The following is a 21474-nucleotide window of genomic DNA, read 5'->3' on the forward strand; positions in this document are numbered from 1 at the left end:
GACATCTCCATGCGCGCTCCCCAGGCGCTCTCCTCCTCCTCCCAGTTAAATGTCGCCGTGCCCGCGCACCGGCGACCCGCCTGTCAGCCATGTTGTCTGTGTGACCCAGCTGTCAGCAACAGGTCCAGTTTACTGAACTACACATTCCTCTCGGAATTACACCATTCTACCATTACGAGACGGCTGCATAACGCCAGGGAGACCTTTTCGGAGTATTTAGACCTTTCACTGCGGACAGAAAAGAGGATAAAGTTGATGTTTTTTTGCCCCATGGTGAGAGGTAAGCGACCCCAAACTGCCTTTCCCAGCGAGCCCATGCTATTTTTGTTGGGAAGATGATATTGCTAGCGAAAACATTGAGCTACTGCCCTTCCTTAAATAAAATATTGATTGCATGTACTTAGCTTGGTAATAATTGTATTATGACTAACTAGGGATTTTTTTGATGCTCTGAAATGTTTTTCTTTTTTAAATCAACACTGGTAGTGTGCCTTCCTCACACGAACTTGTTTGAAGTTGGTCAAACTAAAGGACAGCTAAATGGACAAATCAGACTTTGCTATCGAGAGCCAATATTTAGTCTGTTGTGTTTAAAACCGTATTTTATGCACAAAACTCCTTTAGATTCCTCAAACCAAACTTGTTGAGCAGGTTGCAAAGAATGCAACAGTAGCAAGCTAGGTATCAGTATAACATAGCACTTTGCAAAGTGATTCTGATGCTATTGATACTGTTAGCCTACATTGTAAATAAACTAAACCATCCTATCCTCCACTTGAACTGTTGTTTTGTGTCTGATGATGTTGTCCATGGATCTACATACCCAGGGACTCCTCAGCAATGTCCATCATTATCATCTGGTCATTCCAAACAGTATAAAGATTATTTTTGTTTGTCTGGCAGCAAACCTTGGTGATGTGATTCTACACAGATGTAACATCCCGTCCTCCAGGCAGGCTGCTGTCATTGGTAGTGGATGTGTTATCTCCTGTCAGGACTGCATTCATTTGGGTAGCGCTGAATGATCCGGACTCACCTGTGTAGAGCAGGCGATGAAGGTTGAACTCATGGTTGATTTATTTAACACTGTCAAACAGACTGCACTGCACACAACCTACTTGGTTTTCCGTGACTTCAGGGCCATCGAATAGGGATCAACAAAAGAGCTAGTGAGGGACAGGGACAAACAGCAGGGACAGGGGACGGGGACGGGGACAAACAGCTGGGACGGGGGACGTGGATAAACACAGCTGGGACAGGGGACTGAGGAGACGGGCTGGTTGGCAGTGGTCCAAGAAGCCTTGTGTAAACTGCCTGTCACGTCCCGGGGCCGGGGGACAGTAGTGGTCATCCCATTGCCACATCTCTCTCCACTGTCTCCACTCACAATTGATGTGGGACGTGTGCTCTGGCACAAAATGGCTGCCGTGGCATGCACCATCAATCCAGCAGTGTATTCATTTAGATGATTGAATAGATAGTCGAACAAAGACCAAGTGGTTGAAAATGATGTCTGACACATAGGCGCCATCGATCAAGAACTGGTCTATCCCTCAGGCTAATGTGTGAGTTGACTGGCCTCTTCTCATTGGAGCCTGCTTTTCTGTGTTGATGGCCAATGTTTTGGACCACCTCTCTGTCTCTGGCCTGTTGAGACCTCTGTTACATCACTGTTATTAATAAATACAACATGAAGGTTTTCACCTAGCAGCCAGTACTGATCTGTATCAACTCTTGTCTAGTCCCCATAAGGTCACTTCCATGTCAAAGGACCCATGTGAAGTTCATAGGAGCATATCAAATTGGGTGTCAAATGAAAGCTGAGTCAATATTTTTGAGAAATTAAGGCATATATTCATTTTGCAACCATTTTCCATCCTAAAATGTTGGATTAAGAGAAGGCTTTGATTTCTGTTCAAAGAGATGGAAAAGGGGTCTTGGAAAACTTCTACCAGAAAAAGTCTTAAAAGGTAAGTTTAAGAAACATTGGCTTGTGCCTTGATATTCTGTTACCAAAACCCACATATCTTTAAGATATTTTCTAATTTCTCTCCCTCATTAGTAGAGGGGGATAATGAAAGTTCACAGAAGTAACAAGTAAAGGTAGGCCTATCAATGAGTTATAGTGTTTTTACTGTTATCAATTTTGTTTGTGTTTTAAGTGATTAAAACTCGAAATTCCGTTACCAAATCGTTAACGGAATTTCTGCAATTTTAATTGGCTAGAATTGGAAATCATAGTAGGCACAAACCACAGTTGGGTTCACAAGTTTGGACAGTACAGTACAGTACAGTAGAGTATAGTTCAGTACTGTACAATAGAGTACAGTACACAGTAGAGCACACCAGAGTTGAGTACACTATAATGTACTGTACTGAACTCTACTTTACGTTACTGTACTATACTGAACTGAACTTTTCTTTTAAAATGTTTTAGTTCTTTCTTTCTTTCTTTCTTTTTGTACACAGCCAGACCAGCATGTTCACACCTCCATCCCTACTGCCTGCATTATTGTTTGCCACTGGACCTTAAATTGTACCAATTCGTTTTTCTTGGTCGCCCATGCTATCTCAATATTTCAATAATAAATCATTAGATTTTTCCATTGTGTCAACGATGGCGGATTAATTCACTTCCAAGTTTTCAGTATATGTTTTTTTCAAGATGAGTGATGAGAAGAGAATCGTCCAGCCCATTGAGTATCTCACTACACCCCTGTATGCCATGTCTTGTAATATGCAGACAGATGGATTAAAATTACATTTACACTGTAATACTTCTGACAGCCTACTTTCTAGCTCCGCCCACAACTTCCGGACTTTATAGCGTTCCCAGAAAGCATGGATTATTGAGTCATTATTCGTTTTACACTGAAGACATGACTCTGCCGTTGTGCTGTAGAATTTGTGAATTTTGTCTGTTGTATAAATTCTCTACATTAGTTTATATTGGATTAAGCGTACATTTTTTGTTAGATTTGCTCCAACTTTCCCTTCATCTTGTGCCAACATCAGTTATTTTTTAAGTCTTGGTTCCAATAGTTGATATTTTCTAAGAGATTGTCAGTTGGATAAATGCCTTCTGCAAGGTTTTGTAAATCTTCCCTATCATATGAACAATCTTTTTGACTCAAATAAGATTCCCTCAAGGTTGCTCTGATGTCCAAAAGATTTCAAATCGAAATTTTGTGATATGTAAGTTGCATGTAATTGAAACTATCTACATTGGTCAGTCGAAAATTACTTTTTAATTATTTCATGGAAATAAACGTTTTTCCTGTTACCAAGTCATTTACGGTTTCTGTGACTTTAGTTTTCCATGTGGACCAATTTATCGGTGAATTCTGAAAAGCTATCCAAGGATTGTTCCATAAGGTTGTGTTTTTAGGGAGTGATATTGGTTATTGTAGAATACGTAGCATTTTCTTCCACGTTGTTATTACATTTACATTTTAGTCATTTAGCAGACACAGTGATGTTAACTATGAATTTGTTAATGTTCTTAGCTTTATCCTTTGAAAATAGACACCTGAAAAGATTCTGGGGATGAGCATGTGCATATTCGATATGTACCCATTGTTCCACTTTAGTGCATTTAACTATATGTCACAAGTAAAAGCTGTTCCTCTTTAGTGCATTTAACTATATGTCACAAGGAAAAGCTGTTCCTCTTTAGTGCATTTAACTATATGTCACAAGGAAAAGCTGTTCCTCTTTAGTGCATTTAACTATATGTCACAAGGAAAAGCTGTTCCTCTTTAGTGCATTTAACTATATGTCACAAGGAAAAGCTGTTCCTCTTTAGTGCATTTAACTATATGTCACAAGGAAAAGCTGTTCCTCTTTAGTGCATTTAACTATATGTCACAAGGAAAAGCTGTTCCACTTTAGTGCATTTAACTATATGTCACAAGTAAAAGCTGTTCCTCTTTAGTGCATTTAACTATATGTCACAAGGAAAAGCTGTTCCACTTTAGTGCATTTAACTATATGTCACAAGGAAAAGCTGTTCCTCTTTAGTGCATTTAACTATATGTCACAAGGAAAAGCTGTTCCACTTTAGTGCATTTAACTATATGTCACAAGTAAAAGCTGTTCCTCTTTAGTGCATTTAACTATATGTCACAAGGAAAAGCTGTTCCACTTTAGTGCATTTAACTATATGTCACAAGTAAAAGCTGTTCCTCTTTAGTGCATTTAACTATATGTCACAAGGAAAAGCTGTTCCTCTGTAGTGCATTTAACTATATGTCACAAGGAAAAGCTGTTCCTCTTTAGTGCATTTAACTATATGTCACAAGGAAAAGCCTTGGGTAGCGAGTCTGGAATGTTAAAACCACCGTCAGACTTTTTATTCTGAATTATATTTGCCCATATAAAGTCTGTTATGACAGAGTATACTTTTTTTTAAAGAATGTCTTCAGTGGGGTAATTGGTATCACCGAAAATAAATACTGTACTGAACTCTACTCTTCTCTGCTCTTCTGATCTATGCTGTGCTATGCTTTTCTGTACTGGACTCTACCGAGCTCTAGTGTGCTGTACTCTGATGTCCAAACTTGTGAAACATAGACGTCTATGATTGGTTCAGATTTGGTCCTATGTGGACCAACCAAATTTGGTCTTGTTTGGGGGCAGAGCTCATTAAAATAATAGCCAGTGTGTAGAATAATACCCAAATATGCAAAGGAGGATATTGTATATTTATACCTTTTATGTACCTATTTAGGATACATCACCATGAAGAGCATGACGTTCAAATCCATAATTATGCATTTCTGTTTAGTACAGCTCAGGACCTCGATATGCTATAGATGGGTTGCAGTGGCGGTCGGTGCCGTTTTTAAGATGAGGGAAGATTTTTACTTTTTTAAATAGCATGGCCTTATTTCTATTACAGCATATTGGATGACTGTCATTCATATTCCATTCACCCAGCTCAATGTAACATCGATAGGTTTCAGCTACTACATGATACTCAATTTTTCCCTGTACCCATCATGAGGTTGCTACAACCTAGCCTACAAATGAAAGTTTACAGCTTAAACTTTCGTCGAGAGAATTTTGAGTAATCAAGGTGACAGACAGTGACACATTCAAAACCGCCTTGCAGACTCTTGCCAGCATCTAGCTGATCTAGGGTGTAATCATTAGTCCAACAGTTGCAAATGAGAGTTGCTATTGGACAAATTCAGGTATGTTTATCCCCATTTCGTTCCGTTTGCTTCCATTTAAGAACCGTTTTTCAACTGAATCGGCGGAATGAATACACCCCTGATCACACGCAAACACAGTTCACTTTCATAGCAGCAACATACAAACAGCATGATCACTTAGCTCGTTGTAAATATAATTATTTCTCGCAACTATCGACGCGCACTCCTCCTCTCACCTTTTCCCTTCGCTTGTGGACTTCAGTGCACAACACATCAGCTGTCTGTGACCAGGCGAAAAAACCTTTCCAAGCCAAACCTTCATATCATGACTGCTAACCGCTACACACAGCCTACATCGTTGTCACCTCATAGTCAACATGCTTACGAGAACTAACGCGTTAGTAAACCCGCTACAATCATGCAGTACAGTGTACAGTCAGGAAGCAATTTAGCAGTTACACCGGCGGGCCCCGGTGGCAATAAAGTAATAAAACCAAAAGCTTACTTTGACTTGGAAGAGTTCCAGTGTTGGATAGCCATAGCCAGCTAGCTAACATAGCATCACTCTCTGTTTGAGTAGGCTAAACTAGCTAGCTGCATTCAGCTAGCTAAGTAAAAGTAAAACAAATATACAACTAAATATAGCCCTCTCTCTTCTCCTTAATTTTGGAATAAATTAATTTGTTCAAAATGGTTCAACTATTGTCTTTCTCTCTCTTTGAGTCAACTACCCACCACATTTTACACACAGCAATGCTATCTAGCTGTAGCTTATGCTTTCAGTACTAGATTCATTCTCTGATCCTTTGATTGGGTGGACAACATGTCAGTTCATGCTGCATGAGCTCTGATAGGTTGGAGGACGTCCTCCGGAAGTTGTCATAATTACTGTGTAAGTCTATGGAAGGGGGTGAGAACCATGAGCCTCCTAGGTTTTGAATTGAAGTCAATGTACCCAGAGGAGGACAGAAGACAGCTGCCCTCTGGCTACACCATGGTGCTACCCCTACAGAGTGCTTCCTAGGCTACTGTAACTATATTTATTTTCCAATGTTTGTTGAAAACATAAATACATTTGCACAATGAGCACTTGTCGTTTCTCAAATACATTGTTACAGTTGTCGGTTATCTAGCTAGTGAATTTGAGCCATATTAGCAGTGACATGAAATCAGTGAAAACACCTCAAAACAAGACATGTTATCAAGAACCAGATGAAACTGGCTCAAACGAGCCACTTACGATTCCCCACAGTTTCTTGTCATTATTGCTAGCTATCTGGCCATCCAGAATCCCATTGAAGCGTGCGCATCGTTGTCAGCTAACCCATCTATAGGCCTAATGATCACCTGTACAGGCCTGTGTAGAGTGAGTTTCTAGATGGGTTTCTAAAGGCTCCAGGGTGAAACGATGGAGGGAGAGGCCTCGAAAGAAAGAAAAAGTAAACATCATTAATCTAAGTTCATGTTGCAGTGATTCTTTCAACAGCTCTATAGTTGACCATTTTAAACTCCTTATATCACCATGGTGAGATCAGCTTTAGGCCACTTCACGGCTAGGCGTGTCCCTCTATCCACCCTACACCCTACAAGCTCTCTCATTCTCTCAGCTTTCTTTCCTTTTTCTATATTTCCCTCTCAGAACAGTCAGTCTGCATTCCTGAGCTGTGACAGGATGATTCACGTGTGTGTGGTGTGTCAGCTCTCAACGCTCCAACGGAAATAGCCTCTATAGCCCAGTGAGAGGTATAGACAGTGACTGTGTTGTTCCTACCCGCTCTCCTTCCTGTTCGGTCTCTGTATCTCAGCCCTGATTGTGTTATTCCCTGTTGGTAGTAATCACACAGAGAATGATGACGGGGTTAACTGTCCCGTGCAGCTCAGTTGGTAGAGCACGGCGCTTGCAATGCCAGGGTTGTGGGTTCGATTCCCACGGGGGACCAGTATGACATTTTTTAAAATAATAATGTATGCACTCACTAACTGTAAGTCGCTCTGGATAAGAGCGTCTGCTAAATGACTAAAATGTTAATGTAATGATGATGTCATCTCTACAGGCCCAGAGTTCCCACACTGTTCTCTCTGTAGCTCTATTCTCTCCTTCTCAACCAAGATGCAGAATCACTTTTTTGGGGTGCTAGATAGCGTTAGCTATCACTAGTTGGCCTTACCTGCGCCAAAATGCCAGTATCTTTCATCCTATAGCTGGTTCTCCATCTTTAAAAAAAATAGTGAACCAACATGTTTTCAACACTTTTTTATTTCCATGACTGATCAAAACTCATTGTATCATGCTCTCTTGTCTCTCTGCAGCAGACATATAGTGAGCAATATGTTTGGAACATCAAATCGCAGTATCGATTCGCAATACATATAGAATCGTGAGAATCGCAATACATATTGTATCGGTACCTAAAGTATCCTGATAGTATCGTGAGGTCTCTGGCAATTCCCAGCCCTTAGTCTCCTCTCCTCCACACCTCTCTGTGTATTGTAAACACGGCATTGCCTGTGTTCTGTCCTGTCGACACTCAGACCCCATTCTCTCCTGTTGTGCTGCTCAGTGTTATGCGTTAACAGGCTCCACAGAGACGGAGGGGATCCCTGGCTGTTTGTAATGTTTTCCTAGACCCTTTTGAATCTATCTTGGATTAGGCCTTTCTCCTTTACAGACAGGCACCTACATGGACACCTTTCTCGCTGATACAGAAGGAGAAGGAGAGAAAGACAGATGGGTTCTGAGAGGGAGAGAGACCCACCCCTCCCTTTTTTCCTCTCTTTCCCTCCACCCCTCCCTGTCTCTTCCCCTCCACCCCTCCCTGTCTCTTCCCCCTTCACCATTACCACACTAGTTTACCTCTAGTACACCTGTCCAAGCCTACCTATCTAAAAGGTTCTATGGTCAGGGGCTAAGGGTTGATTTGGGACTGGAAAGGTCAACTCTAAAGCCTCATCCTCCAGCATCCTGTAGGGCAGGGCTATTCAACTGGTGACCCACAGGGCCAGATCCGGCCCGTTTTATCAAATTAGAATGTCCCTTTGATCAATTCTGAACATATACAGTGACAGTCAAAAGTTTGGACACACCTACGACACGGTTTTCTATGGGATTAAGGTCTGGAGACTGGCTAGGCCACTCCAGGACCTTAATGTGCTTCTTCTTGAGCCACTGCTTTGTTGCCTTGGCCGTGTGTTTTGGGTCATTGTCATGCTGGAATACCCATCCACGACCCATTTTCAATGCCCTGGCTGAGGGAAGGAGGTGCTCACCCAAGATTTGACGGTACATGGCCCTGTCCATCGTCCCTTTGATGCGGTGAAGTTGTCCTGTCCCCTTATCAGAAAAACACCCCCAAAGCATAATGTTTCCACCTCCATGTTTGACGGTAGGAATGGTGTTCTTGTGGTCATAGGCAGCATTCCTCCTCCTCCAAACACAGCGAGTTGAGTTGATGCCAAAGAGCTCGATTTTGGTCTCATCTGACCACCACTTTCACCCAGTTCTCCTCTGAATCATTCAGATGTTCATTGGCAAACTTCAGACGGGCCTGTATATGTGCTTTCTTGAGCAGGGGGACCTTGCGGGCGCTGCAGGATTTCAGTCCTTCACGGCGTAGTGTGTTACCAATTGTTTTCTTGGTGACTATGGTCCCAGCTGCCTTGAGATCATTGACAAGATCCTCCTGTGTAGTTCTGGGCTGATTCCTCACCGTTCTCATGATCATTGCAACTCCACGAGGTGAGATCTTGCATGGAGCCCCAGGCCGAGGGAGATTGACAGTTTTTTTGTGTTTCTTCCATTTGCAAATAATCACACCAACTGTTGTCACCTTCTCACCAAGCTGCTTGGCGATTATCTTGTAGCCCATTCCAGCCTTGTGTAGGGCTACAATCTTGTCCCTGACATCCTTAAAGAGCTCTTTGGTCTTGGCCATGGTGGAGAGTTTGGAATCTGATTGATTGATTGCTTTTGTGGACAGGTGTCTTTTATACAGGTAACAAGCTGAGATTAGGAGCACTCCCTTTAAGAGTGTGCTCCTAATCTCAGCTCGTTACCTGTATAAAAGACACCTGTGAGCCAGAAATCTTTCTGATTGAGAGGGGGTCAAATACTTATTTCCCTCATTAAAATGCAAATAATTTTATAACATTTTTGAAATGCGCTTTTCTGGATTTTGTTGTTGTTATTCTGTCACTGTTCAAATAAACCTACCATTAAAATTATAGACTGATCATTTCTTTGTCAGTGGGCAAACGTACAAAATCAGCAGGGGATCAAATACATTTTTTCCTCACTGTAGTAACCAAAAAATTGTTAAACAAATCAAAATATATTTTAGATTTGAGATTCTTCAAATAGCCACCCTTTGCCTTGATGACAGCTTTGCACACTCTTGGCATTCTCTCAACCAGCTTCACCTGGAATGCTTTTCCAACAGTCTTGAAGGAGTTCCCACATATGCTGAGCACTTGTTGGCTGCTTTTCCTTCACTCTACCGTCCAACTCATCCCAAACCATCTCAATTGGGTTGAGGTCGGGGGATTTTGGAGGCCAGGTAATCTGATGCAGCACTTCATCACTCTCCTTCTTGGTAAAATAGCCCTATACAGCCTGGAGGTGTGTTGGGTCATTGTCCTGTCGAAAAACAAATGATAGTCCCACTAAGCCCAAACCAGATGGGATGGCGTATCGCTGCAGAATGCTGTGGTAGCCATGCTGGTTAAGTGTGCCTTGAATTCTAAATATATCACAGACAGTGTCACCAGCAAAGCATCCCCACACCATAACACCTCCTCCTCCATGCTTTACGGTGGGAACTACACATGCAGAGATTATCCGTTCACTCACACCGCGTCTCACAAAGACACGGCGGTTGGAACCAAAAATGACCAATTTGGACTCCAGACCAAAGGACACATTTCCACCTGTCTAATGTCCATTGCTCGTGTTTCTTGGCCCAAGCAGGTCTCTTCTTCTTATTGGTTTCCTTTAGTAGTGGTTTCTTTGCAGCAATTCGACCATGAAGGCCTGATTCACATAGTCCTCTCTGAACAGTTGATGTTGAGATGTGTCTGTGACTTGAACTCTGTGAAGCATTTATTTGGGCTGCAATTTCTGAGGCTGTTAACTAATGAACTTATCATCTGCAGCAGAGGTAACTCTTGGTCTTCCATTCCTGTGGCGGTCCTCATGAGAGCCAGTTTCATCATAGCGCTTGATGGTTTTTGCGACTGCACTTGAAGAAACTTTTAAAGTTCTTGAAAATGTCCGTATTGACAGACCTTCATGCTTATTTGATCTGTTCTTGCCATAATATGGACTTGTTTTTTTTACCAAATAGGGCTATCTTCTGTATACCCCCCCCCTACTTTGTCACAACACAACTGATTGGCTGAAATGCATTAAGAAGGAAAGAAATTCCACAAATTAACTTTTAACAAGGCACACCTGTTAATTGATATACATTCCAGGTGACTACCTCATGAAGCTGGTTGAGAGAATGCCAAGAGTGTGCAAAACTTTCATCAAGGCAAACGGTGGCTATTTGAAGAATCTCAAATATAAAATATATTTTGATTTTGTTTAACACTTGTTTGGTTACTACATGATTCCATATGTGTTATTTCATAGTTTTGATGTCTTCACTATTATTATATTATGTAAAAAATTGTAAAAATAAAGAAAAACCCTTGAATGAGTAGGTGTCCAAACTTTTCACTGGTAGTGTATATATATTTTTTAATCCGCTAAACCCCCACCCCAAAAATCTGATGTTTAGTGCCAAATGGATCCGTCGTTCAATATCTGTTTTCCTGTATTCCCGCTCATTAAGTGCTGTCAATCAATATCACCCAACATACCAGTTAAAGCCAAGCAAATAAAATAAAATGTTATTGGTTGCATGCACATATTTTGCAGATGTTATCGCAAGTGCAGCGAATTGCTTGTGTTTCCAGCTCCAAAAATATAAAGAAAGTAATTAAGAAATATCAGGACGAGCAATGTTAGAGTCCAGAATATATACTGAACAAAAATATAAACGCAACATGCAACAATTTCAACTATTTTACTGAATAAATACAGTTCATATTAGGAAATCAGTTAATTAAAAAATATATTCATCAGGCCCTAATCAATGGATTTCACATGACTGGGAATACAGATATGCATCTGTTGGTCACGGATACCTTTAAAAAATAATAATCTGCAAACCGCTCACCAACACTCCATACACGTGGTGTTAGGTTGTGAGGCCTGTTGGACATACTACAAATTCTCTAAAACGACGTTTGAGGTGTCTTATGGTAGAGATATTAACATTACATTTGCTGGCAACAGCTCTGGTGGACATTCCTGCAGTCAACATGCCAATTTCACGCTCCCTCAAAACTTGAGACATATGTGGCATTGTGTTGTGTGACAGAACTGCACATTTTAGAGTGGCCTTTTATTGACAGGCTGGGAAGACTGAATCTGCAATAGGTAAGCAGCTTGGTTTGAAGAAATCAACCGTGGGAGCAATTATTAGGAAATGGAAGACATACAAGACCACTGATAATCTCCCTAGATCTGGGGCTCCACGCAAGATCTCACCCCGTGGGGTCAAAATGATCACAAGAACGGTGAGCAAAAATCCCAGAACCACACGGGGGGGCCTAGTGAATGACCTGCAGAGAGCTGGGACCAAAGTAACAAAGCCTACCATCAGTAACACACTACGCCGCCAGGGACTCAAATCCTGCAGTGCCAGACGTGTCCCCCTGCTTAAGCCAGTACATGTCCAGGCCCGTCTGAAGTTTGCTAGAGTGCATTTGGATGATCCAGAAGAGGATTGGGAGAATGTCATATGGTCAGATGAAACCAAAATAGAACTTTTTGGTAAAAACTCAACTCGTCGTGTTTGGAGGACAAAGAATGCTGAGTTGCATCCAAAGAACACCATACCTACTGTGAAGCATGGGGGTGGAAACATCATGCTTTGGGGCTGTTTTTCTGCAAAGGTACCAGGACGACTGATCCGTGTAAAGGAAAGAATGAATGGGGCCATGTATCGTGAGATTTTGAGTGAAAACCTCCTTCCATCAGCAAGGGCATTGAAGATGAAACGTGGCTGGGTCTTTCAGCATGACAATGATCCCAAACACACCGCCCGGGCAACGAAGGAGTGGCTTCGTAAGAAGCATTTCAAGGTCCTGGAGTGGCCTAGCCAGTCTCCAGATCTCAACCCCATAGAAAATCTTTGGAGGGAGTTGGAAGTCTGTGTTGCCCAGCGACAGCCCCAAAACATCACTGCTCTAGAGGAGATCTGCATGGAGGAATGGGCCAAAATACCAGCAACAGTGTGTGAAAACCTTGTGAAGACTTACAGAAAACATTTGACCTGTGTCATTGCCAACAAAGGGTATATAACAAAGTATTGAGAAACTTTTGTTATTGACCAAATACTTATTTTCCACCATAATTTGCAAATAAATTCATAAAAAATCCTACAATGTGATTTTCTGGATTTTTGTTTCTCATTTTGTCTGTCATAGTTGACGTGTACCTATGATGAAAATTACACGCCTCTCTCATCTTTTTAAGTGGGAGAACTTGCACAATTGGTGGCTGACTAAATACTTTTTTCCCCCACTGTATATGTATATGTATATGATGGTGTGTATAGACGTTATGGACAGTGTATGAATAGAAAAGGTGTGTACAGCAGTAGTTATATAGGATGAGTCATGACTAGAATACAGTATATACATTTGAAGTGGGTAAAACAGTATGTAAACATTATTAAAGTGACCATTGTTCATTGACTATGTACATAGGGCAGCAGTCTCTAAGGTGCAGGGTTGAGTACCGGGTGGTAGCCGGCTAGTAACAGTGACTAAAGTTCAGGGCAGTGTACTGGGCGGAGGCCAGCTAATGATAACTATTTAACAGACTTGGCTTTGTAGATAGAAGCTGTTTCTCAGTCTCTCGGTCCCAGCTTTGATGCACCTATACGGTCTCCACCTTCTAGATGGTAGCAGGGTGAACAGGCCGTGGCTCGGGTGGCTGAGGTCCTTGATGATCTTCTTGGCCTTCCTGTGACACCGGGTGCTGTAGATGTCCTGGAGGGCAGGCAGTGTTCCCCCGGTGACGCATTGGGCTGACCGCACCACCCTCTGTAGAGCCCGGCCGTTGCGGACGGTGATACAGGCGGTGATACAGGCGGTGATACAGCTCGACAGGATGCTCTCAATGGTGCATCTGTAGTAGTTCCTGAGGGTCTTAGGGGCCCAAGCCAAACTTCTTCAGCCTCCTGAAGTTGAAGAGGTGCTGTTGCACCTTCTTCACCACACTGTCTGTGTGGGTGGACCATTTCAGGTTGTCAGTGATGTGCACTGTGATGAGGCAGCCTTAGTCCGGTCTCATCACCATTTTAATATGTCTTTACAATGTATTTCATGAAGTTAATATTATCTAAAATGCTTAAAGGTGTATATTTACATTTAAGTCATTTAGCAGACGCTCTTATCCAGAGCGACTTACAGTTAGTGAATACATATTTTTTTATATTGGCCCCCCGTGGGAATCGAACCCACAACCCTGGCGTTGCAAACGCCATTGCTCTATCAACTGAGCTACATCCCTGCCGGCCATTCCCTCCCCTACCCTGGACGACGCTGGGCCAATTGTGCGCTGCCCATGAGTCTCCCGGTCGCGGCCGGCTGCGACAGAGCCTGGATTCGAACCAGGATCTCTAGTGGCACAGTTAGCACTGCGATGCAGTGCCTTAGACCACTGCGCCACTCATATACATGTGTGGTTTGGAAAAAGTGCACTAGTCAATTCATAGCTATCTACCAGTTTAGGTGTTCCTGACCTTAATTCTTTGCTAACAAGTTGGTTGCTCAGGTTTAAGCCAGGTGTGTTGAGTTAGATAATTAGCGTGTAGTGCAACCCATGCTTTCAGTCTCCCTCAGTAGTAGTTCTCATCATGTTCTATTTGACGAAGGCTCTGCATTTGAAACTAAATTGTACATGACTAAATATGGTAATTTAAACTAATGAATGCAATTAACAAATCATGTTTTCCATAGTGTTACCTGGTCTAATTAACAAATTAAAGTTATTCTAATTAAATGCTGATTCTCATTGGTTAATACATGTGGGCGGGGTTGAGGATCAAAGGGGATAAATGCTGTCCTTTTCTCTCAGCGCAGGGTTGAACACCATTTTACAATGTGCTCCGTAGCAGTTGATTAGCAGGCAGTTAATTTAGGCTGTTCTGGTAGACTCTATTTAGTCCCAGTAAGGGGAGTTGGGCTCTGTTTAGAGCTGGAAAAGGGGTAATCCCTAGCTATGCTGTTTAGCATTTAGGCCTAGTGTTAGCTGCAGTAGGATCCCTATTGAGGGGCTGAGCTTTAGACTCGCCGTCATCCGTCATTTCTGTGAGTTTTCGTGTCCTGAATGTTGCTGCTATGGACAACTGTTTGAGACCAGCCTTGTATCCTGAAACCCTTCATCTGTAATAAATTCAAGGATTGTTTTTTTGTCCAATCATGGGTCCTCCTCATTCCCACCTATCACCTCCCTTGGCTTCTCTGGGTCTGCTATTTTACATGCACGCTGAGGAACTTGAAGCTTTTCACCCTCTCCACTCATGTGGATGGGGACGTGCTCTCTCTGCTGTCTCCTGAAGTCCACGATAAGCTCCTTTGTTTTGTTGACGTTGAGGGAGAGGTTATTTTCCTGGCACCACTCCGCCAGGGCCCTCACCTCCTCCCTGTAAGCTGTCTCGTCATTGTTGGTAATCAGGCCTACTACTGTTATCTGCGAACTTGATGATTGAGTTGGAGATGTGTGTGGCCACGCAGTCATGGGTGAACAGGGAGTGCAGGAGGGGGCTGAGCACACACCCTTGTGGGGCCCCAGTGTTGACTATCAGCGCGGCGGAGACGTTGTTGCTTACCTTCACCACCTGGGGGCGCCCCGTCAGGAAGTCCATGACCCAGTTGCACAGGGCGGGGTTCAGACCCAGGGCCCCCGAGCTTAGTGATGAGCTTGGAGGGCACTATGGTGTTGAAGGCTGAGCTGTAGTAGGAGTGTCGAACTCATTCCACGGAGGGCCGAGTGTCTGTGGGTTTTAGTTTTTTTCCTTTCAATGAAGACCTAAACAACCAGGTGAGGGGAGTTCCTTACTAATTAGTGACTTTAATTCATCCATCAAGTACAAGGGTGGAGCGAAAACCCACAGACATTTGGCCCTCCGCTGAACGAGTTTGACACGTGGTCTAGGGTGTCGGGTAAGATGGAGGTGATATGATCCTTAATTAGCCTTTCAAAGCACTTCATGATGACAGAAGTGAGCGCTACGGGGCGATAGTCATTTAGTTCAGTTACCTTCGCTTTCTTGGATACAGGAACAATGGTGGACATCTTGGGGACAACAGACTGGGATAGGGAGAGATTGAATATGTCCATAAACACTCCAGCCAGCTGGTCTACACAAGGTCTAAGGACGTGGCTTGGGATGCCGTCTGGGCCGGCAGCCTTGCGGGGGTTAACATGCTTAAATGTCTTACTCACGTCGGCAACGGAGAAGGAGAGCACACAGTCCTTGTGAGCGGTGGTGGCCCACATCGGCGGCACTGTGTTTTCCTCTAAGCGGGCGAAGAAGGTGTTTAGCTTGTCCGAGAACAAGGCGTCGGTGTCCGCGACCTGGTTGGTTTTCCCCTTTATAATCCGTGATTGTCTAGATTCCCACAACATTTTGTTGTGTTACAGCCTGAATTTAAAATCTATTACATTGAGATTTTGTGTCACTGGCCTACACATAATACCCCATAATGTCAAAGTGGAATTTTGTTTTTAGAAATTTTAACAAATTAATTAAAAATGAAAAGCTGAAATGTCTTGAGCCAATAAGTATTCAACCCCTTTGTTATGGCAAGCCTAAATAAGTTCTGGAGTAAAAATGTGCTTAACAAGTCACATAATAAGTTTCATGGACTCACTCTGTGTGCAATAATAGTGCTTAACAAGATTTTTTAATGACTACCTCATCTCTGTACCCCACACATACAATTATCTGTAAGGTCCAATGAATTTCAAATGCAAATTCAACCACAGGGAGGTTTTCCAAAGCTTCGCACAGAAGGGTACCTATTTGGTAGATGGGTCAAAATAAAAAAGCAGACATTGAATATCCCTTTGAGCATGGTGAAGTTATTAATTACACTTTGGATTGTGTATCAATACACCCAGCCACTACAAAGATACAGGCGTCCTTCCTAACTCAGTTGCCGGAGAGGCAGGAAACCGCTCAGGGATTTCATCATGAGGCCAATGTTGACTTTAAAACAGTTACAGAGTTTAATGGCTGGGAAAGGAGAAAATGGAGGATGGATCAACAACATTGTAGTTACTCCACAATACTAACGTGTAAATGACAGAGTGAAAAGAAGGAAGCCTGTACAGAATAAAAATATTCAAAAACATAAATCCTGTTTGCAATTAGCCACTAAAGTGAAACTGCAAAAAACTTGGCAAAGAAATGAACTTTATGTCCTTAATACAAAGTGTTATGTTTGGAGCAAATCCAACAACACATTACTGAGTACTACTCTTCATATTTTCAAGCATAGTGGTGGCTGCATCATGTTATGGCCGTGCTTGTCATCGGCAAGGACTAGGGAGTTTTTTCAGGATAAGTACAGGCCAAATCCTGGAGGAAAACCTGTTTCAGTTAGCTTTCCAACAGACACTGGGATACAAATTCACCTTTCAGCAGGACAATAACCTTAAACACAATGCCAAATCTACACGGGTTGCTTACCAAGACGGTACTGAATGTTCCTGAGTGGACTAGTAACAGTTTTGACTATGGAAAGATTTAAAAATGGCTGTCTAGCAATGATCAACAACCAACTTGACAGAGCATGAATAATTTTTTTTATAATAATGTGCAAATATTGTTTAATCCAAGTGTGCAAAGCTCTTAGAGACTCACAGAAAGACGCATAGCTGTAGTCACTGCCAAAGGTGATTCTAACATGTATTGACTCAGGGGTGTGAATACTTATGTAAATTAGATATTTAGGTATTTCATTTTCAATGCATTTGCAAAAATGTCTAAAAACATGTTTCACTTTTGTCATTGTGAGTTATTGGTGGAAAACATATATTTAATAAAACATTTATTCAGGCTGTAACACAACAAAATGTGGGGTATGAATACTTTCTGAACGTTTGTCTGAGCTGTTGAATTGCAACAAAAGGTTCCAATTCAGGAAAGTTGAATGTCTGGTCGAAATGCTGGTGAGTGACCGCCGATCTAATATCCAAAAGTAGGTAATAATTCAAGAAAAGTTCTGAGCAAATAATTGTAGCAATATCACACACAAAAAATACTGCGAAGTTGGCTAGGGACAGGGCGCCCATGTCTGTCGGTGCCATCTTGTTAATCAGAGCTGCTAACGGGTACAGGGTCTGTCTGCCCGCCTATCGGCTCCTTCAGCGCAGATGAGATCACTACACTGCCTGATTCACCAGAGTGTACTCTGCGCTTAACTCAGCGGTGAGTTAACAAACACCATGGACTCGGTTATGGCTATCATAGACTTTATCCGATCAACATCTAGCCTGCAACATCGCTTGTTTCGTAGTCTGCTGAGCATCAAGATCTACTTTTACATAATGATGTTCGGTGGCTAATCGAGGGTAATAATGCTCTGAAGAGAGCAGCCTTCGTGAGCTCTGGGAGGAGATGGTTGCTTTTCTCCGCGATTGCCGCCACAAGAAAGCCAATAAATATCTAGCGAAAATGCTTGATGAGGAGTTTGTGTCAGATGTTTGTTTTTTAGTGATCAATTGAAAGGATTTAATTTGGGACTACAGGGGAGGGATAAAACAGTTATTGACATGATTTAAAAACTGACTTATTTTCAAAGTAAATGTGTTATTTTCTCCTCTGATTTGAGGCCAAACAAAAGGCTCCATTTCCCTACACTGCACCACTATATTAAGTCATCATCAGTACAGATCACTTGGAGTTTTTAAATAAACTGAAAGCTAACTTTACAACGAGATTTGATGAGTTTAAGTCCCCACAGAAGTGGTGCAGCAGGTATGTGGGCGGCAGGTAGCCTAGCGGTTAAGAGCATTGGGCCAGTAACCGAAAGCTTGCTGGTTCGAATCCCTGAGCCGACTAGGTGAAAAATCTGCCGATAAGCCCTTGAGCAAGGCACTTAACCGTATTGGGCCAGTAAGTCGCTCTGGATAAGAGCGTCTGATAAAATGACAAAAATGTACTGTCAACAGGTTGTGAAGTCGCTTGTGTTGTTAGGGCGTATACCTCTCTTCACACACACCTCTACTTGCCCTTCACCTGTGGGGGCAGACAGCCTGGTGTTGTCATTCAGGGTTTCTTCTCAGAAATGAAAAGAAACACACACACAGTGTTACTACGTTTTTCATGTTAATCGTAATTGATCTGTATAGTAGATGCACTCTCCTCCTGACCAGTGTAACCACTATAATGGCTGTTGGCTTGTTAATGTTGGTTCATGTTGTGTTTATAAGTTTGGCAGCGGCTGGAGTTGTACTCTTTTACAGCTTTGGCATAAGGCTACATTCTCCTGCTGTAGCTGGGGTGTGTGAGTGTTTGCGAGCAGAATAAAAAGGGGATTGAGGGGAGTTTAGAGAACAAGGAGAGAAAACAAGGAGAGGAAGCTATGTAGCAGTAGAGTTGGGACGTGGCCCTGGTGTCTCTGTAGCAGTAGAGTTGGGACGTGGCCCTGGTGTCTCTGTAGCAGTAGAGTTGGGACGTGGCCCTGGTGTCTCTGTAGCAGTAGAGTTGGGACGTGGCCCTGGTGTCTCTGTAGCAGTAGAGTTGGGACGTGGCCCTGGTGTCTCTGTAGCAGTAGAGTTGGGACGTGGCCCTGGTGTCTCTGTAGCAGTAGAGTTGGGACGTGGCCCTGGTGTCTCTGTAGCAGTAGAGTTGGGACGTGGCCCTGGTGTCTCTGTAGCAGTAGAGTTGGGACGTGGCCCTGGTGTCTCTGTAGCAGTAGAGTTGGGACGTGGCCCTGGTGTCTCTGTAGCAGTAGAGTTGGGACGTGGCCCTGGTGTCTCTGTAGCAGTAGAGTTGGGACGTGGCCCTGGTGTCTCTGTAGCAGTAGAGTTGGGACGTGGCCCCGGTGTCTCTGTAGCAGTAGAGTTGGGACGTGGCCCTGGTGTCTCTGTAGCAGTAGAGTTGGGACGTGGCCCTGGTGTCTCTGTAGCAGTAGAGTTGGGAAGTGGCCCTGGTGTCTCTGTAGCAGTAGAGTTGGGACGTGGCCCTGGTGTCTCTGTAGCAGTAGAGTTGGGACGTGGCCCTGGTGTCTCTGTAGCAGTAGAGTTGGGACGTGGCCCCGGTGTCTCTGTAGCAGTAGAGTTGGGACGTGGCCCTGGTGTCTCTGTGTGTGACTCTCTGTCTGACTAAGGGGAACAGGAGAAACCCTGTTAACCTGCTGACCAATGAGAAACTGAGCAGCTGCTCCTCTCTCTCTCTCTCTCTCTCTCTCTCTCTCTCTCTCTCTCTCTCTCTCTCTCTCTCTCTCTCTCTCTCTCTCTCTCTCTCTCTCTCTCTCTCTCTCTCTCTCTCTCTCTCTCTCTCTCTCTCTCTCTCTCTCTCTCTCTCTCTGCCAGAGTTGGCGTGAGCAGTGCTCTTTCCTCCCTCTCATTATCAATGAGAGGGCGTTTGGCTTGGTGTGTTTGTGTGCTCGGACACTAATGTGTGTGTGTGTTTTTTGCAGATGACTGCGAGCTAGCCGGCCCCGCCCCCTCTGCCACCTGCAGCCATGAATGGTAAGACCACAGCTTTATTACCCTGTGTGTTCTGTGTGTGTGTGTGTGTGTTCTGTGTGTGTGTGTGTGTGTGTTCTGTGTGTGTGTGTTCTGTCGTTTTCCGCTCTCCCTCAAGGGCACATTCAGCTGTATTATCCTTTCCCTTTCTGCTGAGTCTCTCCATTCCTGACTGTCCTCTGGTGCAGCAGCAGGGTGGTGTGTAGCTCCCTGTGCTGTTCACTGCAGCACCACTCTGTCTCTGTATCTCAGTATCCTGCTCCTGGATCTACTGTCTACTGTACCTGAGGCTGTTCTAGTGGTGTATCTACTGTCTACTGTACCTGATGCTGTTCTAGTGGTGTATCTACTGTCTACTGTACCTGATGCTGTTCTAGTGGTGTATCTACTGTCTACTGTACCTGATGCTGTTCTAGTGGTGTATCTACTGTCTACTGTACCTGATGCTGTTCTAGTGGTGTATCTACTGTACCTGATGCTGTTCTAGTGGTGTATCTACTGTCTACTGTACCTGATGCTGTTCTAGTGGTGTATCTACTGTCTACTGTACCTGATGCTGTTCTAGTGGTGTATCTACTGTCTACTGTACCTGATGCTGTTCTAGTGGTGTATCTACTGTCTACTGTACCTGATGCTGTTCTAGTGGTGTATCTACTGTCTACTGTACCTGATGCTGTTCTAGTGGTGTATCTACTGTCTACTGTACCTGATGCTGTTCTAGTGGTGTATCTACTGTCTACTGTACCTGATGCTGTTCTAGTGGTGTATCTACTGTCTACTGTACATGATGCTGTTCTAGTGGTGTATCTACTGTACCTGATGCTGTTCTAGTGGTGTATCTACTGTCTACTGTACCTGATGCTGTTCTAGTGGTGTATCTACTGTACCTGATGCTGTTCTAGTGGTGTATCTACTGTCTACTGTACCTGATGCTGTTCTAGTGGTGTATCTACTGTCTACTGTACCTGATGCTGTTCTAGTGGTGTATCTACTGTCTACTGTACCTGATGCTGTTCTAGTGGTGTATCTACTGTCTACTGTACCTGATGCTGTTCTAGTGGTGTATCTACTGTCTACTGTACCTGATGCTGTTCTAGTGGTGTATCTACTGTCTACTGTACCTGATGCTGTTCTAGTGGTGTATCTACTGTACCTGATGCTGTTCTAGTGGTGTATCTACTGTCTACTGTACCTGATGCTGTTCTAGTGGTGTATCTACTGTCTACTGTACCTGATGCTGTTCTAGTGGTGTATCTACTGTACCTGATGCTGTTCTAGTGGTGTATCTACTGTCTACTGTACCTGATGCTGTTCTAGTGGTGTATCTACTGTCTACTGTACCTGATGCTGTTCTAGTGGTGTATCTACTGTCTACTGTACCTGATGCTGTTCTAGTGGTGTATCTACTGTCTACTGTACCTGAGGCTGTTCTAGTGGTGTATCTACTGTCTACTGTACCTGATGCTGTTCTAGTGGTGTATCTACTGTCTACTGTACCTGATG

At 43.3% G+C, this 21474-nt stretch overlaps 1 pseudogene across 1 annotated transcript in view; it reads left to right on the top strand.

The window, feature by feature from the left end:
* The first annotated feature begins 83 nt into the window (after nt 1-83).
* Nucleotides 84-21474, top strand: part of LOC311102451 (intersectin-2-like) — a 63107-nt pseudogene continuing 41716 nt past the window's right edge. Inside the window, exons 1-2 of the transcript XR_014615788.1 lie at nt 84-280; nt 19923-19974. The product of XR_014615788.1 is annotated as an intersectin-2-like (transcript). The remainder of the gene's footprint in view (nt 281-19922; nt 19975-21474) is intronic.

The sequence above is a fragment of the Coregonus lavaretus genome, assembly GCF_964263955.1.
Source record: "Coregonus lavaretus genome assembly, chromosome: 27".
Taxonomy (NCBI): Eukaryota; Metazoa; Chordata; class Actinopteri; order Salmoniformes; family Salmonidae; genus Coregonus; species Coregonus lavaretus.